This window comes from Aethalodelphis obliquidens, unplaced genomic scaffold, assembly GCF_003676395.1.
Source record: "Aethalodelphis obliquidens isolate GAN/ISIS:26980383/991018 unplaced genomic scaffold, ASM367639v1 scaffold20, whole genome shotgun sequence".
NCBI lineage: Eukaryota > Metazoa > Chordata > Mammalia > Artiodactyla > Delphinidae > Aethalodelphis > Aethalodelphis obliquidens.
The window spans coordinates 8,289,654-8,308,756 of NW_020837964.1; the positions used below are offsets into that span (position 1 = coordinate 8,289,654).

At 45.7% G+C, this 19,103-nt stretch overlaps 1 long non-coding RNA gene across 3 annotated transcripts in view; it reads left to right on the forward strand.

The window, feature by feature from the left end:
- Window positions 1–937: 937 nt before the first annotated feature.
- LOC113627320 (uncharacterized) overlaps window positions 938–19,103 on the forward strand; it is a 241,568-nt gene continuing 223,402 nt past the window's right edge. The window contains exons 1-2 of one of the 3 annotated variants that reach the window (XR_003435511.1): window positions 938–1,240; window positions 1,432–1,582. This is a non-coding gene — a long non-coding RNA (uncharacterized LOC113627320). The remainder of the gene's footprint in view (window positions 1,241–1,431; window positions 1,583–19,103) is intronic. The other 2 variants (XR_003435509.1, XR_003435510.1) reach the window with 2 other exon arrangements.

The following is a 19,103-nucleotide window of genomic DNA, read 5'->3' on the forward strand; positions in this document are numbered from 1 at the left end:
GGGTGGCAGCACTTCCCATGGCATAAAGCCTTTCCCCAGGAAACACCTGGTTTTCATCATCAGTGCCAACGTTTGCAGCCTCCAAATCCCCCATCTGTCCCTATGCAGGGAGGGGGACCGACACTGTGTCCCCCCAGGGCCACTGTGTCTCCTTGGCCGGTTCCAAGTATCCAAAAGGGATAGTGCCAGGTACGTCCAGGGTCCAAGCCTCTTGCAGGGCTTGCCCTCTGCCGAGAACAGCTAACCGTGGGGATGCATGCCCAGAACACAGAGGAGAGGAAAGGCGTCGGGACACACTTAAGTCAAACAAGTGCACGTTGTTTATCTGAAATTCAAATTTAACTGGGCTTTTTGTATTTTTTTTGGCTAAATCTGGCCACCCCTGACAGGCAGCTCCGACCTGACTTCAGTGGCTATTTCAAACTCCTGCCCCCATCACACCTATCCCAGGAAGGTCACCAGCTTGGGAGGGCTGGAGCTTGACCATCCTGCCAAACGGCTGGGTGATTTCATCCTTGGTGAGAAAGGGAAAAAAAGGGGAAAATTGGTCTCTTGGTTAACTTGATGCTAGATCAGGCATTCACCGAGGGCCGAGTGTATCTATCCTAGGGTCTGTAGTAGCCATTCACCTGCGTCATTTCGTTTAAGGTTGATGACCATCTAAGGAGCAGGATTTGCATTTCTGTTTCTCTCCGGGCAGATTCCCTCTGCACCATTGCGGACGCTGAGCCTGCCTGAGATCCAGCCCAGGGCCCTGGCCATAGGCTGCTGGGCTGAACTTGTCCACAGCTGACATCGACTTCGCCGGGGCATTTTACTTCTGATCTTCTCTCTCAATACCCTTGCAATGTCCCTGTTTCCAAAATGAGTGCCCGATGGGCCTGCTACTCCAGGTGAGTCAGAATCCGAAGGCAAACACGGTAGGTGATAAGGGAGAAAACCTTAGTCCAAGAGGCTCAGGTGGAAAAAGTGTGGGTTGGTGACACCCAGCCCTGAGTCAGAATCCCAGCTCTTGCATTGCCTGCATGACTGCACAAGTTACATGAGATTGTTTGAGCTTCAGTTTCATTTGCTAAATAATTGGGATAATAATACACACAGCACTGGGTAGTTAGGATTTAATCAGAGAAGGCATGAGAAGTAAGCACCCATCAACTGAGCTATTATCTCCCTGAAATGATGGCTGGAGAAGAATAAAAGGGATCTAAAGTAAAGACGTGTAGTAGATGCTTCATAAACGGTAGTTACGACTATTGTTACTAACCCCCTTTGGAATGGGTTATTTGTTTTCCAAAAGCCACTCAAAAATCCTGTCCCTATTGCAGAGAACTGGATAAATGACTCCTTTGATAAACTAGCTTTTCACCTGCGGGAAGTGGGTTGCTGGTCCTACGCAGGTTAAAATGACTGAAAATCAATTTGATTTGACAGCTGCTGAAGAAACAAAACTGCATGTACAAACCGATGAGCAGCAGAGCCCATCGGGGCTGATACAAAGCGAGACCACAGAGAGGGCTGCTGTCTACGATCCAGCCGCCTGCTTCCTGTTGGGGCCGCCAGCCTGGCCACCCATCGACAGCAGGTAAGATCGGAGGCCCCGCTGCGGCCGCCGCTCCCAACTCCGGGGCCTGCAAGGTGCACACCGGAGCCCAGGTGCTGGGGCCCTGGCCTTGGAGACCCACACCCCAAACTGCACACTCGAGAGCGTTCTCTGCTGCCTTGCAGCACGGTTAGCTACCACTAAAACGGCAGAACCACCGGGATCCGAGAGCTGAGCTGCTCGTAAGATCAAGGAAGGCAACAGGTCATTTCATCCACCTACCTCTTGCCAAAGAACAGAGGGCTTCAGTCCCCGCCCGCTCCTTGTCTCACTCAGCGGGCCCCAAACCCCTATTCCCAGGTCCCCATGCTGTTCCTTTGTTCCCATCAGACCCAACTGCCCAACTCTTGAAATAACACATCCTCTGAGGCCACTAGGCCCATTGCAGGCCTCTTTGTGTGACTCAGGGAAGGCCCTCAGCCTCCTCGAGCTTCAGTTGCTATGGTGGTCAAGTGGGGAATAAATCAGCATTAGCACTTCCTGCTAAGAACCAAGGGGCACGTGAAAGTGAAAAGGCTTTGTCGGCTGGGTGGGCTTCCAGATGGGAGTTTCCGGTATCCGCCATGCTCTAGAACACGGGGAATGTTCCCCGGGTAAGAGTGGGGACGTTACTCATTGACCTCCTCCCTCCTGCTGTTTTTCCGTGCGTCCTGATTTTCTTCCACTTGCTACGGGGGAGGGTGGGATTGTCACTGGGTCAACGCCACTGGAGACTCTTCTCCCTGAGTTCTTAGCGTAAGTAACCCAGGAACCAAACTAAGGAATCTGGCTACTTGGAATCCTCCCTGTGGGTTTATTTTAAACTAGCTGTTATCATGAAATAAATCCTATGGCTGCTTCCCCCGCCATACCAAGTTGCCCTAGTAAGAAACAGCGTCTTCTTAGACCATACCTCCCCTGAAGACATCTATCTTTACTTTTATATTCTCTCTCTTTCCCTCCACCCACCAACCCACCGGCCCCGTCTTCATATACCTTGAACTGCTTTCCTGATCAGTGAGCCACGTGGGCCATAGGCTATTATCTGTTTCAGCTGCTCTGGAAGATGCTTGCCTATTTTTCTAGGTACAGCCCAGGTGGAATCCTATCCACCGCTTAGCTTTTATTTTAAACCAGATCTAAAGACACCCTCCAAGTTTGGTGAACATCCATCCACCCAGTTTCATCTGCACAGAAAAGAAGCTTGTTTTGTTCACAGAGATAAATATTGTCACTGTCTCCAGCCTGAAGGAAAGGCTGCCTTAGACAACCATGGACAGATTGCTTAACCGTGTTCCAAGAAAGTGCCAGTTACTTGCAATATACCAACAATAGGTTTCATGTAATGAAAACTGACCACACACTAAATATCTTATTTAATCACCAATACCTCCAACAAAGGTTAGGTACAGTTATTATCCCATTTTATAGATGAGGCACGTGAGACTTGGGGGGATGAAGCCATTTGCTCAGAACTAGGAGCTAATAAGAGCCAGGATTCAAAGCAGGGATTCAAAGCAAGGCCTTTAGAACACTTACCACAGGCCCTGCTAGTTACCTCACCATGCTTTTGTGTGGACAAAAGGCCCGTGAGCTGTGTACTGGTACTTTTACAGAGGAGGGGCAAGCTCCGGGAGCCTCAGGTGTGATGAGTTGACTGAAGAGCCTTGAAAGATGTTCTTGAACCTCAGCATCTGGGAGGGGCCTGGGAGCTGCCACAACCCAGCTTCCTGGCAATTGAACACTGCGTGTGATTATGCACGAGATTGTTTAATTAACTGCATGGCTCACCTGTCACCATATCTGCCTTCATGAAGCATCTTTCATCTCGGATCTCCAAAGCAGCTATAAAAGTTGTAATTAGTCGTAATGACTGTCATGTTTTTTAATAGTTATCTACTATAAGGTCCCTTTGACAGGTGAAGGTGCTGAGGCTCGGGGTCAGAGGGAGATGTGAAACGTGGAGACCCAAGACGTAAACTAGCCAAGGCCCTCCATTCTTGGGGACCCTCCCAGGAAGCACAGCGGGCCATGAAACAAAACTGCCACAGGCATATGAGTCTGTCTCCTCTTGCCTTTGGGAATGGCTCACGTTTCTTTCTGGATGGAGGAGAGTGGTCACTTTCCATGGCATTTTAAAACAGGTGTAGGGGCTTCCCTGGTGGCGCAGTGGTTGAGAGTCCGCCTGCCGATGCAGGGGACACGGGTTTGTGCCCCGCTCTGGGAAGATCCCACATGCCACGGAGCGGCTGGGCCCGTGAGCGATGGCCGCTGAGCCTGCGTGTCTGGAGCCTGTGCTCCGCAACGGGAGAGGCCAGGCCACAACAGTGAGAGGCCCGTACCGCAAAAAAATAATAATAATAATAATAAATAAATAAATAAAACAGGTGTAAATAAAGGCAAAGGGGGGGGTTAAGATTCAAGATACTCCTCTAGCACACCAACCCTAGTCTGCTCATTGGCAACACCTGGGCAAGAGTCATGATAAATTCTAAATCACAACAGGCTTGCATTCTTTTCCAAGATAGGTGCAACCACAAGAGGAGACACAGAGAGTCTCAGGAAAACAAAGGTTATTCTATCCACAGGTGCTGGAGACAGGAGACGAGTGGCTCAGGGCACATGGGAAAGACACCAGGGTGGACAGGAGAGAAGACCGGAGCGGGGTGAACTCTGAGACTGAGGCCTTTATTGGGGTTTCTGAGGGCAAGGCAGGAAAGGGCAGAGTGAACAGCCTAGGACTGGCTAGTTGAACAATTCAGTGAACTTTGGGCTGTAGGGATGGTCCCTAGTTGCCTGGTACCTGGTCCTGGGCTGGTTAAGGCAGAGGGATATTGTCTCCGGGGGTGTATGGACCAGATGGAGGATTGGTTAGTTTGCATATGAAAGACGTACTGGATCCTTTCCTACCTCTAAGAATTGTCTGGTCCAGGGAGGGACAGTCTCTTCCCAGGCAGAAGGGTTTTTATTAAGATATCAAAGCATCATAATATATAGAAAATTATATCTATATATCTGTATATATCTATATATAAAATAGAACACGGTGTGTGTGTGTGTGTGTGTGCGTGCGTGCGTGCGTGTGTGTGTGTGTGTGTGTGTGCTGGGAGAGGTAGATTGAGATTTGGGAAGAGAGCGGTGAGAAACTTTCTCCCATCTCTAAAAAAAAGGAAAAATTATGAAGAAGATGAACTTTTTTACCTTGTCTTGGAGGAGTTCATAAGATCCCCTCAGTGAGAGTTTCTTCTCTTCCTCCCTTTCCATTGACTCCCCTGACTGTGTATTTGAGTCCAGGACAATCTGAGATGAAGAAGTGACAGCAGCCTGGGTCATTGTAAGATGCTTAGTGGATACTTTGTTTAGACTTAGAGATTCCTTTCGATCTGCCTATGTTCTTGCCCTTTCGTCGCATACTAATGACTGTAGCATATGCTTCTAGTTCCGTGTCTTTGGGTGCCCTAATCCTGAAAATTTCTCTTGTAATGACACTTCCTGGATTTTCAGTGCAAGCTTTGAGGTAAACAAGATTTATCCAAGGTCATTATTAGTCAATGGAAGAGCCACGTTTCAAACCAAGGGCTTTCTTCTTCTCAAACTATCCCACTGTGTCAGAATGAGAGAGAGATGAACCATGGCTGAACAGTCATTTTTCAGGAAGTCGTGAAGTGAAAACTCACCTTTGGAAAATAAATTCTGCCAGGAAAACAAGGTGGCTTTTTGGAGCAGAATAATGAGAATCATTTAATAATTAGAAGGCTCATAGCGGGATCACATCTACAGACTCTTAGCCCCTTTTCAATTCAAAAACTCTTATTCATATGCATCAGAAAACACATATAAGAATGTCACGTAATCGTATTTCTAAAAGCAAAACACCTGCACCAAAACCAGACAACTGAAAATTACCCCATTATCCTTCAACAGGCGAATCGATAAATGGAATAAAACACTAGACAGTAGGGAAGATAAATGAACTACATATAGGTACATGCAGCATCCCGGATGAATCACCGAAACGTGATGCTGAGAGGAAAAACCAAGAAAGATGATACGGAACATAGCGGCATTTGTACAGAGCTGAAAAACAACCCCTTGCCCACATACCCACACACAGTTGAGGGTTACCTACGTAAGGATAACTTTAAAGGAAAGCCAGAGAATGATAAAGAAAACCTAGGATAGGCATACTTGAGGAAGAAAAGAGAGGGGCCTTGGGAAGGAAGATTCATTGATATTATTTTGTAGTTCTTAAGACATTGTTTTACAGGTATTTTACATTCAGTGTCATGACTGACATATAGATGATGTACATAGATAATTTTGTATGTCCCCAAAATGCGGATTTCGGGAGACAGCTTCTTAGCACAAATAGCCCAAAGGCAAACCGTTTCATTCAGTGACAGTAGATAAACATGAACTTCAAGAAAAATACAAGGAATGTGGTGTGTGGGTGGAGGGAATGGGGCCCCAGAAGGAACTCAGGAAAAGAGGAGAGTGGAGAAAAAGGCTGGAAGCAAAAGCTGGGAGCATAAATGTCTGTGGTTCCTGGTTTTATTTCTCGTTTCTCCATAAGATCCTCTCGGTTGCTGATTATGCCCTGTTCTCACACCCTCTAGGATATTTTTAAGGCCCCATAGACAAGGGATGCCCTTCCGGGATGTAAGGCTTGCCCACTTTCACGGTGGGAGATACACAGGCTAGAGAGGGAACCAAACTCAGAGTCAAAACCCCAGGGCTCACTTTCACGCTAAAAGCGTGACTTGGTAGAGGTCTCCAGGTCTCCCCATGATGGGGACACGTGAATAAAATATAGATGAGATTGCATTGTAAGGTGCAAAGCGCTGTGCTTATATCAAGGTCTCTGAGACGTGCTGCACCCAGGATGTGGGCTTGCTTGTTCTGCCTGTCAAGTTCCTGGCCTCAGTTTGCTACCCTACTCTCTGTTTCACACAGATGGCCCTTGCTGTATTTAGGAACACCTTCTCAGCTTGGGAAGTCAGACAAAGACGGAGAAGGAGTTTTTTTTTCTCCCCCCCCCCCAAATATTACAACTGAAACTGTAACACAAAATATCCTAATGAAAAGTGAGAAGAAAATTATCTGGATATCACAAAGACCTGTCATTCAGCATCTCCAAACACTTACGTTTGAATTATAGACAACGTTATTTTTTAAAATTTTATTGGAGTATAGTTGATTTACAATGTTGTGTTAGTTTCAGGTGTACAGCAAAGTGATTCAGTTATACGTATACATATATTCATTCTTTTTTAGATTCTTTTCTCATATAGGATATTACAGAATACTGAGTAGAGTTCACTGTGCTATACAATAGGTCCTTGTTGGTTACCTATCTTATATATAGTAGTGTGTGTATGTTCATCCCAAGCTCCTGATTTATCTCCCCTCCCCCAGGGACTTAATGCTGTTTTGAATTTGTGTAAGAGGTAGACACCCAGGAAAGAACCTTACTGATAATATTAGTAAAATAATAACAGTAATACTGGCAGCTGTTTTGGGGTTATGTCGAGGATATACCGCACACACACTGATAGCCTCACGTCCGGCACCCTGTTTATTTCAGAGCAAGATTTTGAGGTCAGTACCGTCATCCATTGACCGATGAGGGTTGGGGGCAGGCACTGAAAAGTAAAGCAACTTTGCCCAAGAATATTCTACAATTAGGAAGAATCTGTGCTGAGATTTGAACTTGAGTCAGTCTGGCGATGAAACCACTCATGTTATAGCCAGGTTCTGATACATTATTTTCCAGAGATTTAACAGGCAAGAAACTGAGAATAACCCTATTTCATGAAGGGCTTCAATTTGTTTAACACACTCACCTACGCAGAGCAATTCATTACCAAGCATTGGCGAGCCGCCTGCCTCCAGCTCCAGCCCTGAAGGGGGAGGCCAATGTCTGTATCTCAGGGAAGCCAGGGGTGGAAGAAAAAAGCCAATCCACTCTGATCCTGTTTGCCAAGCCACAGGCTCCCTCCAAAAATCAAGAGTTGTCACTCTTGGCAAAGAACGTTCAAAACCCAACGGCGCTTGATTGGAGTGGATTTCTCATCTGCTGCCTGGGCTCCCGCGTTCTCTGGGCAGCTGTCAGGTCCCCGCCCTCAAGCACCCTTCCCTCCAAGGTGAGGTGTTGACCACAGCGCGTGGCACTGGGTCCACCGCACAGCTCTGAAAGTTAGGGCCTTTCATGGGCACGTCGCTAATGAGGAAAGCGGGACTGGAGAGGGGAAGATGGTTGATCAAGAAGAGTTTAAGAACTACTGCCTATTCCAGAGCCCCTGCCATTGACAACGTAGCACACAGTCTCTCCAGGGCAGGACTTTGCAACCAGGGGAACCTGTACCCTCCAGCCCAGGACACTAAGTAATACCTGGGGACATTTTTGGTTGTCATTACTGGGGATGGAGGCTGCTAGTGGCATCTGGTGGGGAGAGCCTGGGGCAGGGGTGCTGCTAAACATTCCACAAAGCATATGACAGGCCCATCCCCCAACAAAGAATTTTTCCACCCCAAATGTCAATGGTGCCAAGGTTAAGAAAACTCAGGCTGGGGCTTCCCTGGTGGCGCAGTGGTTGAGAGTCTGCCTGCCGATGTAGGGGACACGGGTTCGTGCCCCGGTCCGGGAAGATCCCACATGCCATGGAGCGGCTGGGCCCGTGAGCCATGGCCGCTGAGCCTGCGCATCCGGAGCCTGTGCTCCGCAACGGGAGAGGCCACAACAGTGAGAGGCCCGCGTACCGCAAAAAAAAAGAAAAAGAAAACTCGGGCTAAGTTTGGCCTTAAGGAAACAGAAGTGGGAGAGAGTTAAGTCCACTGTAGGAAAGGGACCCTCTTAATAGCCACCTGCCTGCATTCTGCCAGCCCAGGCTCCGGCCACCCTGCCCTTAGTAGCTCGTGTGACGTCCCCCAGGCAGGATAGTCCGAAGCATCCAGAGCCGGCAGAGAACGCCGTGCTCCGTCTCCAGTCTCTCTCAGGGGGCGGGCAGCTGTGAAGAGCTGGCAAGGGTAGGAGAGTCGAGGCGAGGGGGCGGCAATGGGAGCAGAGGGAAAGGGGCTCTTTTTCTCCAGATGCATTGGTGATTGCAGGCAGGACACCCTGTGCCCTGCTTGCATCTCTAGGGAAACTTCCTGCTTCTTAAGAATCGCTTCTCAGTGCAGGCAGAGAGCGGGAAATTGTCCGGGAAGGGTTAAGCACGTATCTTCTCCGGTTGGCCTGTCTCCCGGGCTAAGTGAAGGCTGCTGCATCTCACATGGATATGAAAGACAAACTGTGCAGATTGAAAACAGCTGTGCGCCAAGTGAACGGGCCACATGGCCGTGGTGCCGCGCCGAGGTGGAGCGCCATCGGTGCCCTTTTGTTTGATTTTGGAGGAGCAGCACAAATAAATACAGTAGGTTCTGTTTAAACAAAGGACTCTGATCAATAGAGGTTTGTGTAGCTTACGACCTTCCACCATAAACAGAAATTTGAGGTAAAAATCCACAAATCCCAGATCAATTACCAGATTATTTACCCTTTTGCACTGCTAATGTTCCAATCTGCCTTGCATATTAAACAGCCAAGGAAGAAAAGGGTTCTTGTTGCAGAGGAAGAGGGAGGGCTGTGTGGATTTATTAGTTGTGGCAATCAAAGCATGTACCATACGTTTTCTATATAAACCCGGCTGTGGTGATTGTGCAAATCGTCTAAAACAAATTTTAAATTCCAGGACTTTTCAGTCGATGTTACCAGTAGCTTTTTCTTTTTCTTTTCTTTCTTTCTTTTTTTTTGAAGGGGCTTTAACCATCTGCCACAACACTGTTATTGCATTGTGGTTTGCTGTAAACGAAAGTACATATGTTAAGGGCTTCAGTCCTCACGCTGGTCCTTGGCAGCTGTGAAGCCTTGAGAAAAACCCCTGCCCTGGGTTTCCTGGACTCAGTTTCCCCGGGTGTGAATTTGGGCTTGTGTGGAAGGGTCACTCACCAGCTCTGTGGGCAGGCTGTTTAATCTCTTGAAGTCTCTGTTTTCTTAACTGTAAAATGGGGGGAAAAAAAACCAAAAACCAATACCGCTTACCTCCTGGAGTTGTAATGAGAATGAAATAATATGCAGCATGTAAGAGCACAGCCCGGCACACAGGAAGTGGCATTTGACAGGCGGAAGCCACTACGATTGTCATCATCACCATTATTCTTTGTTCATTGTTCCTTCTCTGATGTCCTGAATTTCAACATATCCTCCATATTTTGGAATGAATTCTCTGAGTCAAGCGCTTGGGGAAAGGCTGGGAGTGAAGAACTGGGGACTCAGGTTGAGGAGCACACATGGTACTACTAGGAAGGGAGGAGAAACATTATCCTAACAAGTCACTCTGACCACCCCAGCAAGCTAAGGTGATGGGCACCTGACCACCCCACAGCCCCGCCCTTCCACCCACAGAAATCTTCTGGCTTCGATGTTTGTTCATTGGAACCTATAGATCTATTCTCTGCAAAGAAATGGCTTGGGTGCCCCCTGCCATGGTAATCCTGTATGGGATGCTGGCTTTAGCAAACACAATTGCCACCCCATCTGCTGAAGTTCCTCCGAGGAGAGCTGGGGACCTATGTCCATCTTGTTCACCTCTGATCTCCAGCCCCCAACGCTGTGAAGGACCCAGCATTAGCTCAGTACACACTTCTTGGGTCCTCAGAACTTCCCAGGAATCTCTCCCTTCTCCCTGTATCCTGGATCGTAGGCCCTCACCTTTCCCTGTTATCCCGAACCGCCCCTTTTACTCCCTTATTCTGGCCTCCTGAGCCAAGCACAGAGAAAATGTTAGGACTTATTCTGGTCTCCATGTTTTTCTTTCTTCCGCCCATAATGTAGGAATGACGGAGAAGGCAGTCTGTACCCAGAGCTGTATTGAGAGCTGGACATATATTAGACTCATGAACTCACACAGCAACACCAGTGTATCCACACTTTACAAACAGAGAGAGTGAGTGCTAGGGAGATGGTTCATAGGCTGCCGAGTTGCAGGTGAGAATACAGACAAGGTCTGCCCGACCCCTAACAACCGGGCCAGTGGTTCTCAAACTTAAGCAGCATCAGAATGGCTGCATCATCTCTCCCTTTCCTAAATGTCTGGGTATCAAATGGAAGACAAGCTAAATCAGTAACCAAGCTTTAGCATCATTTTTGTTCTTGCATTTTGCTGAGGGAATCAACTTGCTTTGGAATCATCTGTGTCCTACCGTTCATCCTCAGGTATTCTTTTTTTTTTTATTATTCCTTTTTTTTTTTTTTTTTTGGCTGTGTTTGTTCTTCGTTGGTGCACGCAGGCTTTCTCTAGCTGTGGTGAGTGGGGGCTACTCTTCTTTGCGGTGCGTGAGCTGTAGGTAGGTGGGCTTCAGTAGTTGTGGCACACGGGCTCGGTAGTTGTGGCGCACGGGCTTAGTTGCTCCGTGGCACGTGGGATCTTCCCGGACCAGGGATTGAACCCGTGTCCCCAGCATAAGCAGGCGGATTCTTAACCACTGCACCACCAGGGAAGTCCCCATCCTCAGGTATTCTATAGAAGCTGAACTAAAAGTGAAATTCTCATTCACCAAGTGTTGTGAAACTTAGTTTGGATTTAAGGAGTAGGGGATGGGAGGGAGGTCCAGGAGTGAAGAAAACTCTTCCAAATTAACCAAGAGGTCTAATTAGAGCAGAGGTTGGCTGTTTCTTTAAAAGAAACGCAGTTTCTCAAGTTATAATTATTCTGCATATTATAAAACGTGGAAAGTAATGGGGTGGGGAAGGAGGTCTAGAAACTTGCATTCCTCAGTAATCAACTACATAAGCAGTAAAAGCCCGAGTTAGAGTATTTTTTCCAAACTTTTACTCAATAAATATTCTGTCTCCAAAGTATCACAAATTCCAAATTAGCAGCATGTGGATTCATGAAATCCATTCATTTCTCCATTCATGCATCCCACAAACATTTATTGAAGCCTCTGCTCTGTGCCAGGCATCTGCTGAGTGCTGGAGGGACATGGCGGTTGTGTGCAGTTCTGGGATGTTGATTTGAGAGAAATAAGATACAGGCCATTTCCTTGAGGGACAGGAGGAGATAAAGAGTCATGGAGGAGGTGTGTGTGCCTTTGCGTGTGCGTGGAAAAGTTGGGAAAGGGCCTTCCAGACCGAGAGACTAGCATGTACGGATAGAAGCCATAGTAGATTTTTTAAATTTTTATTTATTTTTTATTGAAGTATAGTCGATTTACAATGTTGTATTAATTACTGCTGTACAGCAAAGTGACTTAGTCATACATATAAATACATTCTTTGCCATATTATTTTCCATTATGGTTTATCACAGGATATAGAATATAGTTCCCTATAGATTTTGACGGTTCTCCTTCCAGATCCTCTTACCAAGCCATTGCATCTGTCCCCCAGCTGCTATGCTGACTGCTAAGGGCTGAAAGCTGTTCCCTTCTCAGCCAACTGGAGCCCCCTTGCCAAGGTTGCACCATCTTCCCTGCACTCCTCCCTGCCCAGGGGACAGCCCATTGACCTACTGATTGACACAGGGGTACCTTGGGGTAAGGGTCCACCCCCAGCTGGACCAATTCTTTGGTGCAATTCTTATTCCAGAGCTTCTACTGGGATTAAGCTAGAACTAGACTCCAGCTGCAGCCACATCCTTGCTTAGCTTTTTCTCTTGCCCTGTCTTGTTCCCTCGTTCCCTCCCTCCTTCAACAAATCATGTGCCTTAACCCTGTCTCAGGCTCTGCTTCAGGGGAACTTGATCTAAGAAGGAAGTATAGTGGCTAATTGTGGTCTTTGAAAACACATACCTGCATGTGTAAATGGCTCTGACATTTACTAGTTGTAGGATTCTTGATAAGTTATTCAGCCTTCACTAGAACTGCTAATAGAAGCCCAATGAAGCCAAGAGGTAAATTCCCCAACTCCCGTCTTTGCCCCCATGCCTTTTAAGGAGCGTGATCAGATGTATGCACATGTGCATATCTAAACACACACACACACACACACACACATACATACATATACATATGCATAGACACATACCAGGTAATAATAAGTGAAAGGAGCAACCATGGGCTTGAGAACTGCCATACAGATAACCTCTCCCTAAAGACTTGGGAGTTAGTCTCTAATAGGGCATCCTCAACCTAATCTGGTATTCTGTGACTCCCAGAAGTTTTCATCCTGGCCTTCAGTCAAGGCCCACTCTGATAGATTTCTAAAACTCATCTATATCATTTTGAATGTTTTTAGAATTAAGCAATAGGAAAATGCATTATTTTGTATATCACATATTGTCCAGAAGTAGGGCAGATTCCGGAACTAGTTGATTCGGTGGTCAGTGATGTCAAAAAGGCCTTGGATCATTTCTCCATTTTTCTGCTCTTCTATCACCCGCGTTGGCATGAGTTACCCGAGGGATGTAACAGTAGGGAGCACCATACTTCCTTGTTCCCAGTTGCAGGCTACAGTCCTTCCTTCCATCTGATTGGTCCATCTCAGGTCACGTGTCTGACCAGACCAACAGCAATCAACATGAAAATGCCATGCTCTGATTGGCTTAAACTAGACAAGACCCACCACTAGAGCTGGGAATGGGATGAAGGTAGTATAGCATGCTTGGACTCCAGAGTCAGAACGCTGGGATTCAAATCATGCCTGTGCCACTTAGTAGCTGTATGTCTTTGGGCATATTATTGATTTCTCTGTGCCTCAGTTTCCTGATCTGTGTGATAGAGATAATAATATGCCCACTTCATTGGGTGGTTGTGAGGACTGAACAAATCAATAAATGCCAGGCTCTTTGACAGTCTTGGTGCATGACAAGTACAAGTTTTTATCATATAGTGTTGTATCTGAGCAAAATCGGGGTACAGTTAGGAAAGACAAATGGGGCAGCAGATATTAGGTAGGCAGCTATCAATGTCTAGGATACTACCTCTCAGCCCAAGTCGATGTTCTAACTACTTGACTGTGTTTAGCTCAGCCTCCTGAGTTGAAACATCCTGGCTAGGTGGGTAAGGTTTAAAAATCACTGTTTCTGAAATGGTTCTTGGCTTTCAAAGTACCTCCCAAGCATTTGGAAATTGTAGCTCTGAGCCCTCCTCTTAGTAATGCCATCTCTTACCTAACCCCCACCTGAAGCCCATCATTAAACAACTTCTGCGCTTGGGAGGAGTTGTCAGCTGCGGAAGACGCTACCTCATGAGGGAAGGCTGGGACCCACCTGTCTGCCAGTCTCAGGGGCTACACCACCATGGAGAAGTTGTCCTGAGCAGGCCTGGTTTGCTTCCAGAATCAATGAGAAAGCAGACAGGGCTAATCACATCATTGCCCCTTCCAGGCCTGCGAGACCGAGACCCTCGCACTGTGGAGCTGCAAGGACAGGAGTAGAGTCAGGCTGGCCAGAGGGGGTGAGAAGTGAGAAAGTGTAACAGTGAATATGGCAATAAAAGCATCCAGAGAAGGTGGAAATACCTCCTGGCAGGGCTGTTTATCAATGTCCATTTTAGTTAAATAGTCTACACTAACCCTAAAGTTGGGGTTTGTACACTGGGACATCTGGGTGGGTCTCAGACCATCACTGAACCCCTTTACTTACATACAGGAGTGTGGGCCTGGGCCTCTGGGTTTTTTTTAGTGGGAAAGGCTTCAGCTTCTAATGAATTCTCAGAAAGGTCGAGATCCACTGTACTGGAATGAACTCCCCAAATCATAAAATTAACCTCCTGGTACTTGTTCATTTCCGGATGGCTTCTGACCTTCAAAGAGAGATGTTAGCAAGTTGTATCTCTCAGATCCAGTAATTGATGAAACTGAGGCGAGGACCTTGGGGATGCTGAGAACCCCAGTACATCCTGCTGAGGGGGTGGTCCAGGTCCCACCCTGCCTGAGCCACCAACGGGGAGTCAGGGAAGCTCATTGCTGCTTTAACATGATTCGGTATTTTGCACAAGGATGAAATTAATTAGTGAGAAGGCTGAACTCCGTGGCCATACAGAGCTCCATTGCTCACTCAGCAAGGCTCAAATCTCTTGGGGCAGCTATTTAAGTATGGCCTGGAATTCAAACAGTTCTTACCAGTTCACAACCAGGTAAGTGTAGTGTTAGAAAGTCCACATTTAGGAAATTTTGTAGCAATTTGACAGTAATTTTGTCTGCTTGACCTAATAGTTTTAAAAATGGGGCTTGTAATGTGTATATTTCGTTCCTTCATTTCTTTTTTAGATAATTCATTTTTGTTGTAGTTTATATAATTATTAGTCTGAAATAAATATAAAAATTTTTAAAAACTGTTATTCACATTGAGTTTGAGAAGCATTGACCCAGGCAGTCTTTGCCAGGTTCCTCTCCTGGCATCTCGGGGCCGCACTCCCAAGACATCTGTTGGGCTGAGGGGTAGGGTCCATGCATGGAAAAACTCAAAGCAGAAATCCAGACTCAAAAGCTCTTTCTTCAAGAGCTCCTGTAACCTGAAAATTCATGGCATTTTCCACATCATTCCACAATAGATCCACTTTTGTGGATATATTTTATATTAATATATAAAAAGTGGTTGCTGTTTGTCATTCCTTTTCCAAGTTATCAAGTAAAATTTTAGCTGCAAGATGCACAGTGAGATTTTGTTTGTTCCTGCCTTTGAAAAAACACACGTGTTCTGCATGTGGCTTTGCATGTCCTGTGAAACGCCCTCACACATCCCCTGGGAAATAGCAGCTTTTGTCATTTGGGGAAGCAGCTTTGCAGCAGATATTCAACAGCATTAAGGTATCAATTTTAGATTTAAGAGCAATTGAGTGGAAGAGTGTTTTTATGGTTTGTTTTCAAAAAGCAGATATAGGTTCAATAGTTTTATACAAATGTGGCTTTCAATGTAGTCTGATTCTAAGAGCAAACACTTATGCAGTGTTCACTCTGTGTTAGGGAATGTTCTGTCTATGTACTTCTTCCACATCAGCTCATATAATCCTTACAGCAATCCTTGGAGATAGGTGCTTTTAATGATGTCATCTCCATTTTATAGATAACAATACTGACACTGAGAGGCTAAGTCACTTGCCCAAGGTCACACAGCTGGGAGGTAGTAGAGCTCAGATTTTCACCCAGGCAGCCTGGGGCCAGAGATGTGCTCTGAATATATCCACTGGACTGTGCCTCCCCAAAGCCCTCCAAATGGGACAATCTTAGGGGCTGTGTTGACTCAATAAACTACAACTGCATGGAGAATATTATTCCCGTATGTGAATCGGGACCGAAGAATTACAGGGAAGCCAAAGTTATACACAGGTCTACATTAGACTCCCCTCAGAGTCAATTGATTGGGTTGTGAAACTGGGTAAATAGACTAACTTTTAATGCACATTCTGCTGTGCGTTCTGCCACCTAAGCAATAGTCTCAAGTTGGGGCCATGTGGAGAAGAATTGTGTTTGGGGCTGTCCAGTTCAAGGCACCCTGGCTAGAGCAATTTGCTGGAAAATTTGGGACAATTTTACAGCCACGAGGACACCATCAATTCCACTAACTCTCTGGCCACGCCTGACTGTGTCATGGCTCTGAAGATGCAGCCTTTGTGAATTATCCACACGCCAGCCCACATCAGCATTCGACTTGGTGTTTCAAGCATCCCATTTGGTTTTGAAATTAGTTGGAGAGGATGCTATTTAGGGGCCATGTGAAAAAAATATATAATCTGTCTTATGCTTATGAAAAAAAATCGCTGTGTTCTGATTAACTGCACATGACGCTGGGATATATCCCTGTGAAAATGACCTCCATTTGCAGTCTGATTTTGATTTGCAGGCTGTGGAATTAGATTCCACCTCATTGGTTTTATGTTTCTCCCATCATTTGTCCATTCACTCACCAAACATTTATTGAGCACCAGCTATAGCCAGGACCAGTGCTAGGTGCTTGGGTGGGGGGAACCGAAGGAGGCTATCCCAGGATGGATGAGTCCTGGTCTCTGTCTTCCAGGAGTTCAGTTTTGTCAGGGAGACAGACATGTGAATGACAGTAGTGCAGGAAACAGGCATGGCCCAAGCCGGCACTTATTACAGATCCTAAATTAATTCATTTTCTAATAGCTTGGCTACTTTGGTTATTATAAATAACCGGGTTGTATCTCCTGAGGGTCCATAACTGAGCTATTATTTACTATTTATCTACAGCTAAGGTTGAAACAATCAATTGGATGCCTAAAAGGCTAAGTTCAGGATGAACTGATGCGGGAGCATTTGTCTACTTGATTCATTCACAGCCAAACCGACCCAGCAAACAGAGGACAGAAAACATTTCCCTAACACACCTGTATCTATAGCAGCAACAACCACTGCTCCATCCGCCCCCGGCTTCACAAAGCGCTTCTATGTCCGTCACTACGTTGTGGCAACAATGTCTGGAAGATAGGCAATATCGTCTAGAAAGAAGTTAGGCGGCTTGCTTGCCCGGGGCCAACCAGCATGTTCATCGTAGAACAGGGTCTCTAACGCAGGTCTTCTCATTCCAAAAACTGTCGTGCCTGGTTCATCCTGACGCTCTGTTTATTTATTGAACACCTGTCGTACATTTGGCCTTGGATTCACTGTTTGAGTGCCCAGCCTAATTCCAATATCCAGGTGCTGGGTCATCTGGGTCACCTGACCAGTCGTTTTATGACTGTACGTGGATGGCCATTCTGTATCCAAGAAAGGCATCCCCTGCCACAGTAGCATTCATGATGAACCCAGGTCGGATACATAGACTCTTCCAGAGACAGGTCACTACAGGTCACTCAGTTCACCTTCCTGGCCTCAGAACCCTGGTGCTTTCCTTCATTGTTTGAAGGAAATAACTCTCAGGAAAATTTGGCCAGGGGGGTGGGGTGTGGGTGTTGACTCAAATGGGAAACTCAGTTCGGCTTTTTGAAAGTCAAAGTGGCCTTTGTGTTTGGAAATTAACTTCTTACAGCCCCCGGGGGTAGTTGTTACTCATTGGTACTTTTAGGAATTTAAATGCAATCGATCGATTAATTGATGGTAAAAATTATATTATGTAAATGCAAATTCAGAATTGAGTTTGGTGTTCACAGTGGCCTGAAAACATTTTAAAAGGCCAGGTGGGGCCTGAGGAAATTGGAAGTTTCAGTCTTGCTATTAAAAAAGAAAAAAAAAAAAAAGGATGAAAGAAAGAAAAAGTGAGTTTGCAACGAACTCGGTAATGAAGGCCAGAATGTTTTTTCTTTCCTTTTTGACAATGTTTTCTTGATCTGTTATCACAATCTAACTGTACCACAGAAAATCGAATGTAAGGATTCAGACGGGCTTTTGTTCTGTCCTATTTGTTAGAAATTCTGCCCTACATGTCTTATCAAACTTATAAAGCTCATAAACACTGGTACCCCAAACACCTTAGGAAGATTGAAAGGCAAAACCTGAAAGAGAGGAAGGAAAAAAAAGAATGGTGATAAAATGAAATTGAAGAGAGTAACACAATAGAATCTGGAGCTATTAATTTTTATAGCTGATTCAGCTACTAATATTTTATGAGGTTTAGAAATATGAGTATAAAAAACCACCCTCATATCTGCCCTTGTTTTCTTTCTGTTGTTGTTTTAATTCAAAGATAAGCTCATCATATTTGTACCTAGAATATGGCTTTATTACAGTTAAACACCCGGATAGTAGAAAACATTCTGTTCATTGGAATTTTTCCATGTCACTGTCCTTTTGTTTTTGTTTCGCTTGGTTTTCCACTTTTCCCAACAGAAATTCACAGACCACTTCACATGCCATTTCTTTTCCTTCCTTCCTTCCTTTCCCTTTCTTTCTTCCTTTCTTTCTTTCTTCCTTTCTTTCTTTCTTTCTTCCTTCCTTCCTTCCTTCCCTCCCTCCCTCCCTCCCTCCCTCCCTCCCTCCCTTCCTTCCTTCCTTCCTTCCTTCCTTCTTTCTTACCAGAGCTTATTTCCAGTTAAATTGCAGCAGGGTTTGTGTTTACTAGCTTTCCCTGGACTGTACTGCCTGCAATGTGTCCATTTAAATGTAGATTTTGACTTTACACTGGGGAGGAGGTGAGAGCCTTTCTGCAGCAGAATTAACATCAAGGTGAAAATATGAGCTTGAGAAAGATGCCATGTTTCCCTAAGTAGGGCTGTGTGAGTCCAGTTCAAATATGCTGAGCCATTTATACAAGTTGCCTTGTACCCCGCGGGGGAAAACATTGCCCAAGTCAGATCTATATACTTATTGAGGCCACAACACCAAACTTTAGGTCAAGGAAATCAAATGCTCAGGTAGCACAGAGACTGATACAGTCAGTACCCATAACCCTTTGGAATTAATGATAAATGTGATTGAAAGAGCATATTTAAGAACTGTTCACATCTCTTTTCATAGTTCAGGAACCAAGTGTACCATGAAGACATGGAATACTATATGCACTGTAAATAACACTTTATCACATGTAAGCCATAATGCACTTTGAATCACACCCCGTCCCATATATACTTTTTACATTTTAGCTGAACT